Source organism: Triticum aestivum, unplaced genomic scaffold (assembly GCF_018294505.1).
Source record: "Triticum aestivum cultivar Chinese Spring unplaced genomic scaffold, IWGSC CS RefSeq v2.1 scaffold195549, whole genome shotgun sequence".
In the NCBI taxonomy this organism is placed as follows: domain Eukaryota; kingdom Viridiplantae; phylum Streptophyta; class Magnoliopsida; order Poales; family Poaceae; genus Triticum; species Triticum aestivum.
The window spans coordinates 1-9003 of record NW_025230940.1 but is presented as its reverse complement, the minus strand read 5'-3'; the positions used below and the strand labels follow the sequence as shown (position 1 = coordinate 9003).

Genomic DNA, 9003 nt, shown 5'->3' with positions numbered 1-9003 from the left:
TTTTTCTACACTAGTAGAAAAAAGGGCTTTGATTCGGCCAGAAAAAAGCATTAATCCCGGTTGCATTACGATCCGGGACTAATGTAAGCATCAGTCTCGGTTCGAGCGGCTAAGGCACCGTACAGACATTAGTCCCGGTTCAAATGGGACCTTTAGTCCTGGTTGGTGCCACGAACTGGGACTAAAGGGTGCGATATCCATTAGTACAGGTTCGTGGCACCAACCGGTACTAAAGGTTAGACCTTTAGTCCCGGTTCGAGCCACCAACCGATACTAATGGGGTTTGAGGCATTAGTACCGGTTCGTGGCACGAACCGGTACTAAAGGTCCCATTTTCAAACTCTAGCCCACCTCCCCCTCCCCCATCGCCTTTTCAGTTTTGTAGAAAGCAAAAGAAAATGATAAAAACTTCAAAAATTAAAATCCTTCCAGATGTAGTTATGTTACTACATGTACTACTTAGGAAAATTTAAAAACTTAAATTTGGACATGTTTTGCAAAAAGTGTAGGGAAAATGTAAAACGGCTATAACTTTTGCATACGATGTCACAAAAAACGTATAATATATCAAAACGTATAATACTACGGCCTGTTTGCAAATTTTTAGAATCCTCAAATTCTAAAAGGAAAAAAAAGTTATGCTCAAATTTCAATTTTTTTGAATTTTGGTTAAATCAGGTCAAACTTTGGTCAAACTACTTATTCAGGAAGTATTAGTGTTACTAAATAATTATTCAATAATATTAATATTACTAAATAATTATTACAATTTTTTAGAATTTTGGTCAAATCTGGTCAAACTGTGGTCAAATCTGGTCAAACTGTGGTCAAACTATGGTCAAACTACTTATTCAAGAAATATTAGTGTTACTACATAATTTTTCAAGAATATTAGTGTTACTAAATAATTATTTCAATTTTTTGAATTTTGATCAAATCTGGTCAAGCTGTGGTCAAACTATGATCAAACTATGGTCAAACTACTTATTGAAGAAATATTAGTGTTACTAAATAATTATTGTTTTTTAGAATAATAGTTTCAAACTCAAATAGTGAAACGTGACTTCATGCTCAAGCAAAATTCCTAAGGGTTAATATGATTGACATCTTACTATTGTCAGGAAAACAACAATTGCAGACTTGGAAACAAAAGGAAATAAGGTGCTGCTTGGTTGGCGACCCGAGTGCCGTGCCTGATGAAAATATGTGCCTGACAGTAGCCTGAAATTTTTACACCTTTTGCCTGACCAGGCAACTATGGTGCAATGTTGTTTGGTTCACGCCTGAGCCTAGAAGAATAAAAAATGACATCCCTCATTGATTGCTATCAGCATGGAGAGCATGTTTGCATGTACGTGCCTGACTCAGGTCTCCTATTTTGCTCGCATGACTCAGGCTAATCGCGTGCCTGTGCGCTCAGGTCAGGCAAGTGGAGAAAGGGCTCAGGGTGTCAACTAAACAAGGCTCAGGCTAGAGTCCGGCTTGCTTCTGGCCAGGCAATTTTTTTCTCAGGGTGGCAACCAAACAGCCCCTAAAACCCGAAAGTTAAACATGCTCAGGCTCGAGTAGTGAGAGGATGGGTGACCGGTCGGGAAGTTAGATGATTTGGAATGATGATGGGTGATTAGAGATTAGAGGTTAAATTGAGCAGTGATGAGGGGTGATTAGAGATTAAATTAGAAAATAATTCAGAAATTTGAAATTAAAAAAAAACAAATTTTTTGATAAAAATACTTTTAGTCCCGGTTGGTGTTACCAACCGGTACTAAAGGTAAAGCTCCAGACAGCGGCTACATGGACGGCCTTTAGTCCCGGTTCGTGTAAGAACCGGGACTAAAGGGGGGAGGCTTTAGTAACGACCCTTTAGTCCCGGTTCCAGAACCGGGACTAAAGGCCCTTATGAACCGGGACAAATGGCCCTTTTTCTACTAGTGCTAGTCATTGTAGTTTTGGCGGCCGCTTAGCCGCCCGCAGGACCAACACACCATCGACATCCTCATCGCCGACCTTCACGCGATGGCTCTCCGTTTGGCGCCGCCGCTTCCTCCACCACCTCCAGAGCCGGATTAGTTACTTGGTGGCCGTTGCTTCGCCATTTGTGTTTTATTTATGGCTAATTGAGCTGTGCCCTCAGCAGAATCCCTTTTGAACCTGTGTGTTTGTGCTACTTCGTGTATGTGTGTGTGTCGTGCAGTCTTGTCGGATGTTGTGACTCGATGGTTTGCTTTATATACAAAGCGACGCGAAAGCATTCTTCGGTAGTCATTGTAGTTGAAATCAAGGGCATGTTCCAAAATGCTCCTAGGCTCCAACACAGCGGAGAAATGGACATAATGAAAGAAATTTTTGGGACTAACTACTATAACATGTATCAGTTAGAAACTACAAGCGCCTTTTGAAGTCATGTAATGGTCCCTGTTACTTGGCAGCTCATCTCTGTTGCTATACAGGATTTTAGGACTAACTGATACAGATTCGTTAGAAACCACACATTATACATAACATCATCATGCATACTTGGCAGCTCATCTCTGCTACTGTAGGAAACATTCAGAAGAAAGTAAAAGGCCACGAGGGGGCGATGGAGGTGGTCAACGACAGCCGCAGTAGTAGCGGTTGTAGCCTGCCACAGGAAGCGCACGGGCGACTGGAAGTCAAAATCGTTACCGCCGGAGCGCCGCCCGGAAGTGTGACGAGGCGGCGGAGGAAGGGGATGGATGGGCCCTGCTGATTTTCTCTCTCTAGCCGATCCAGGCCACGAACGTTCAGACTTACGCGTCCACATAGGCCATGTTATTGGGCCAGTTGAAGACGACTGCTTGACTGGATTGCTTCACTATTCCTTGAGGCGGTAGCAGTGGCGCAGCTTGTTCTGCTATCGGATATGAACTGGTGGTATCAAGCAGGTTCGAACTACGATGTTTTTGATGTGTTGACATGGCAATATATTTTGCAGGCTCCTAGTACTATTAATGGTCGTATGGTTCAAGCCAGGGATTAAATTTGTAACACCAACCTCCTGCCATCTGTCCCGTTGTTCCTCATGCATGCTTGTGCAGAGCTTTGCAAGGCCAGAGAACTACAGAGCGTCTTGCAGACATCCGCTGACAATAATTTCTCAGACACAAGAACTTGTTATGTTAGTTCGTCCAACACTAATGAGATAGAAACAACACCTTGGTTGACAATATTGCTCGATTTCCCTGCAAGCGGAAAATACGGCTCGAACCTATATCTTGAATCGTCACAAGAAAAAAAACTATAAAATGCTACAAATATATATGGGATTCTTTTTCTCCTATTCACCACAACAGGCAACTAACAAGTTGGCAGTTGGGGCGGCAAATTATTTGTTTTTCAGTGGCCGTTTGAGGATTTTGGTGCATTTTCAATCCAAAGATTTAAGACTTTTTGAGGTTGCCAAGCTGTGTACTCTGTCTGGATCTACAAGAACAATGCATGAATGGAAGGAACAAACCTGCAAACTAGTAGTTGGGAGGTGTACAGGACATGAGGTAGCTGCCGTTCCTGTCACACTGGCAGCCACGAACTCTTCCCAGGGCTATTCTTTTGGAGGATACTTCTCAGTTCTGAGAAAGAGACTGGTGGGAGAGTAACCTGAGAGAATATCAGAAAGTTATGCAGGTATTTTTTTATTGTGAAGTACCCATATCTATCATTTCTCATTTTCTCCCTATCAGGTTCTTCTAAACCTAACACACACACAAACACATACATATCTATCATTTCTCATTTTCTCCCTATCAGGTTCTTCTAAACCTAACACAACCCCAGCCTTTAATTAAACAACAATAGATAAACCCTCCTGGACATGTTCTATCATCTACCTCCAGACAAACTTGTAATGCTATTTTCCACTGATGGAGGCACTTCATCAAGAACCTGATCCACATCTGTAATGCTGAGATATCCAGGAGAGAACTCGGGCAAAGGTAAATCGCCATCGAGGTACCGCATGACGAGGCGAATGCTGGGCCTTGCTACAGGTAAAGGGTGCGAGCACAACAACCCAAGCTTGAGCACCATCTCCGCCTCATCAGCAGCATACTCGTCCAGTCTTGGATCCACGCTATCGATGATCGAGCCGGAGCCGCTCGCCCACGTGTCGCGCACCCATTAGACGAGCACCAGCAGCTCACCGCGGGCGTTGAACCCCACCGGACGCCTACCACAGGCCACCTCCAGGACAAAGGCACCAAACACAAACACGTCAGTTGCCTTGGTCGCCTTGCCGAACCTCGTCAGCTCAGGGGGAAGGTAGCCCCTCGTGCCGGCCACGTGGGTGGTGTGTGCGTCGGCACCATGGTCATGCAGCCTGGCAAGGCCGAAGTCACCCAGCTGACCATTCATCTCCCCGTCGAGGAGGACGTTGCTTGCCTTGACGTCACAGTGTATGATGACCTGCTCCCAGTCCTCGTGGAGGTACAGAAGCCCAGACGCGACGCCTTTGATGAGATGAAGCCTCTGAGTCCAAGAGAGCATTGCATGCCTCGTTTGTGCATGAAGGTAGCTATCCAGGCTGCCGTTGGGCATGTACTCGTACACCAGGAGCATCTCCTTCTTGTGCCGGCAATAGCCGATCAAGCGAACAAGGTTCCGGTGTCGTAGGCGGCCAAGGATGATGATTTCAGCTGTGAATTCGGCCAGCCCCTGCTTGGATTCTGAGGAGATCCGCTTCACCGCGACGTCCATGCCAGAGCTGCCAAGGACTCCTCTATAGACTTGCCCAAAGCCGCCTTTCCCTAGAAGCTGTATGTCTTGGAAGCCATCGGTTGCCCTGTGGAGGTCCTTGTACGCCAAGCGGCGGGGCCCAAGCTCAGCCTCCCAGTCTTCATTCCTCTCTGAGTTCCTGATCTTGCACCACCACCATCGAAGGAGAAGGCAAGCTGTTATACCTGCAAGTATGGCAAGCGAAGATATAGTTGCAGCAGGCACCCATTTGACGATTTTTTTCTTGTCATGGGCTTCTTGCCTGGAACTATGTCGTACTTGTTTTAATGGCGGCAGCAGCAGCGATAAGTTGAGTGGTTTGGCCGGTCCAAACATGTTAAAGCTCCACCCAAGAATCTGATGAGCCCCACACAAACCGCCGGTGGCAGCAGAGAAACCAACGTATGCTGTGGTGGGAACCCCTGCCTTCTTTGACTTGGTGTCATTCTTCAGTATCTTCGCAAGGTCGACGGGGTAGTAAGATAGAAGCGGTGTAGAGGGCTTATTCATGGGGACAGGAGCAAGTGTGACGTCGACCTGCATCTCATACTCATAGACTTCATAGTAGTCCACCCAAACCTGCACTGGTTTTCCACTAGAAAGCCTCAGCGGATTGAAGTCCATCTCGACATTGCCGCTGTAGTAGCCCACGGTTGAAGAGGCAGTGGACGTTAGGTCGTTGAGATCAGCCCCGACATGGTTGTCATCTATATCTTCGAACTCCGTGTTGGCTACGGTGTCGAGCTCTATGGCGAAGAAAGGTGTGGCATCGATGTCGTGATTGACAAGTCCCAAGTATTGCCCTTGTGCCCAGGGATCAGAGAGGGGGGCAAAGAGGGGGGCCAAGGAGATGACAAACGACATCCCGTCCCCGGATAGGCCAGAGTCGCTGGGTGTGATGGAGAACACGAAAGTGGCTGAGAAGCTCATGGCCACGCCATGGGAATTGACAAACGGAAGAGCTTCTGCATGGAAGCCATGCCCCTGGGTGAAGGAGCTGTCGCCGCAGCTGGTGCTCGTTAGAGAGAGGACGCCGTGTTTTGAGATGGAAGCCTCACCGTCGAGGTGGAGCTTGCTGCGGGCGAACCCATTGTATATGAACTCCGTGACGCCATCAACACCATCATGGCAAGAGACGATCAAGCGGACGCGCAACCAGATCAGACCTGGCATGGTGCTATATGCTGGTTTACAGAGCGGAGTTTCTTTCTTTCTCCCTTTGGTTGTGTGGAAGTAGTTGGAGGAGCAGGGTAAGTGAGCGGAGTTTCTTTCTTTCTCACTGGCCATGAACTGCCAAAAGGAGTCACTGGTGTAGTCTTTGCCTCTGCAGTTCTCCTACATGTTCATTTCAGTTTGACCAATACGTGTTGCTGCTTCCAGAAGTGCCCTAGAGAAACCAAGATGTGTGGATTACATTATTCCCATATTGGCCATGGAACCGAGATAACGAGGCTTTGGCCGAGTTTCTTGGCTGCATGTGTACCACAAGGTTAGGTTATGGTGAATGAGACATTGGCGCCACGCAGTTCAAAGCATGATAGGCTAGTCAAGGGAACTAGTCACAGAAATCCACATTGGCCAGAGAACCCCAGATCCTTCTCCATTGCACTCGAATCACAAAAGAATGCATGGTGAATAAGACATTTTGGTCAGTGAAGATGCCAAGTTCTTGAGCAGATTCCAAGCAGCTGCAGTATTTTGTCCAGTTTCTCCCTTGAACACAAAATATGTTGTTATTGTAGTTGAAATTAATAGCATGTTCAAATTTTCACACGTGCAAAGAAAGCAGAGGAATGCACCGTACGAAAGAAATTTGGGAACTCAAGGGACTAATAAACACCAAACGTTTAATATCAACCAGCTGTGCAATTTCTGCTAACACTAATCCAGTAAGTTCGGAAAGGCAGGAAGTTCCTTTATCAGTCTATAAGCTCCCTTTGTTGCTTCACAGTTCCTACATAATAATCCAGTTTTATCTGGATTGGCCATCATGCAGATCTAACTAAATTTCTTCTTTTGAGAAGAGGGCAGGAAATGGACTTTACATACACTTCCGTAACAGTAGAACTTCTGTTTCAGAAATTTGACACATTTTGTGGGGACTGCTAAAAAATTCAGAGTTCTTTGAAGAATTTTTATCTGCACAATGAGAGTCCTACTATTAAATAGTGACCAGAGGGAGAAGAGATAGTGATGTACATCGAATTCTTATATGTCTAAAAAGATGGAAAATACAGCTTTGAACTGCTCAAGCTGTATAATATTGAATCAATATCCTACAAGTTAGATGCCTACACCTATGGCATGCTTGTGTTGGGAATGGTGAATAGGATGAGGAACCTAGATGACGGATCGATGGTTTGAGAACCAAAATGAGCATATGAGAAGGTAATCGTGTAGGGTGAAAGAACTGGAGCTGATAAAGGAACTTGATAAGTCCAATGATACCTCCGAAGCCATTTGCTAAATTCACATGCGGGACGACGAACCGAAGTTAGAGAATGTACAACTATGCAGTGCAGGCACTGGGCCACTCTTAGAATTTGAAGCCAAGTTGATATCACATTTAGTTTTCTACTACTCAATTAGCGTTTGTGTTGTAAGATGAACCATCAACGAATATAATGTGATGAATCACATTCACATCAGATAATCAACGAATATAAGGATCCTTGGACAAGTGGATCTATGGTCGACATGACAATACTGCTCCTCCACTAGAATGGAAGGTAAGATCCAAAATTATTATTAACATAGCTAAGGGTCTCGCTTATCTTCATGAGGACTGCATGCAGAGGATTGCTCATTTGGATGTCAAACCACAAAATATCCTCATGGATGACAACTTCAATGCCAAACTTTCTGATTTTGGTCTATGTAAGATCATTGATAGGGAAATAAGCCAAGTGGTTACTAGAATGAGAGCACACCTGGATATTTAGCTCCTGAATGGTTGACATCACAAATTACAGAGAAGGCTGATGTCTATAGCTTTGGCGTGGTCGTCATGGAGATGGTCAGTGGAAGAAAGAACCTTGACACTTCCCGGTCTGAAGAGAGCATCCATCTTATTACCCTACTGGAAGAAAAGGTAAAGAACGGTCAGTTGGTAGATTTGATTGACAAGAACAGTATTGACATGCAAGCACAAGAGCAAGATGTAATTCGGATGATGAAGCTAGCAATGTGGTGTTTGCAGATTGATTGCAAAAGAAGGCCTAAAATGTCTGAGGTAGTCAAGGTCTTGGAAGGTCCCATGGATGCAGAGAGAAATATAGATCATAACTTTGTTGCAAAAAACCAAGTGAATTTTGGCATTGCTGCAAATGCGACATCTTCGGCTGCACCTCTAGCCTCACATCTATCAGGCCCCAGGTGAAATGAGACAATCCTGACAAGACAGGCAATTAGATTATGAGCAGTACAGGAGATTTGCCTATGTAAAGCAAATGATATGTTTGTTGTATAATTGTATCTTCTCAAATTACGACAATCTGATGCCCCTTGTGTCAAGTTAATTTTACCTGCAAAATACTTGTAGTTCTACAGCAGCTGGACTGAACTTATTCGTTGGAATGTTCAGTTTTCTCTATGTAATGCAGGTCTGTTTATAGATCAACTAATGTAGGTCTGTTTCTAGTCATTGTGATAGAAATTAACAGCATGTTCTAAAATGCTAGAAACAGCTGAAGTGAATTTGTTCACTAGAATGTTCAGTTTATCCAATGTAATGCAGGTATGTTTTGAGATCAACTAACTCGGGTATTTTACTAGTCATTGTGACTGGAATTAACAGCATGTTCCAAAATGCTCTGGACTAACTAACACGGATCAGTTAGGAACCACAAGCTCTTTTAGTTTTAAGTTCTCCCAGACCAGATGCATCAGCAGGGATACCACAAGCTATTTGACATGAGAAGTTTGTGCATACCATTTAGTCCTCAGTACGAGCAGCGAACGATGGATTGGTCGGTGAATCATGGCGAGCCTCGAGAAGAAAGGAAGAGGAGGAAGGTGCTGTGGCGGAGGCGGAGATCGACGGCAGCGGCAGTAGAAAGTAGGTGCTGTGGCGGGGGAATTTGCAGATCGGGAAGCGTGCGTGGCAGCCTGCCACAGGAAGCGCACGGGCTTACTGGAAGCCATTGCGAGTGGGGAGCTGGTCCAGTCGCCAACCTTCCGAGTGGGGATCTGGGCCACCAACCTTCCGAATTAACGGACCGACCTTCCTATGTGAGCCCGCGAGAGCTTAGCGACCTTTTGAGACGGTGGTTT

The 9003-nt window shown here is 45.2% G+C and overlaps 1 pseudogene; it reads right to left on the bottom strand.

Annotated features, from left to right (window-relative positions):
* Positions 1 to 3840: 3840 nt before the first annotated feature.
* Positions 3841 to 5904, bottom strand: LOC123175673 (L-type lectin-domain containing receptor kinase SIT2-like; annotated as a pseudogene).
* Positions 5905 to 9003: the final 3099 nt, after the last annotated feature.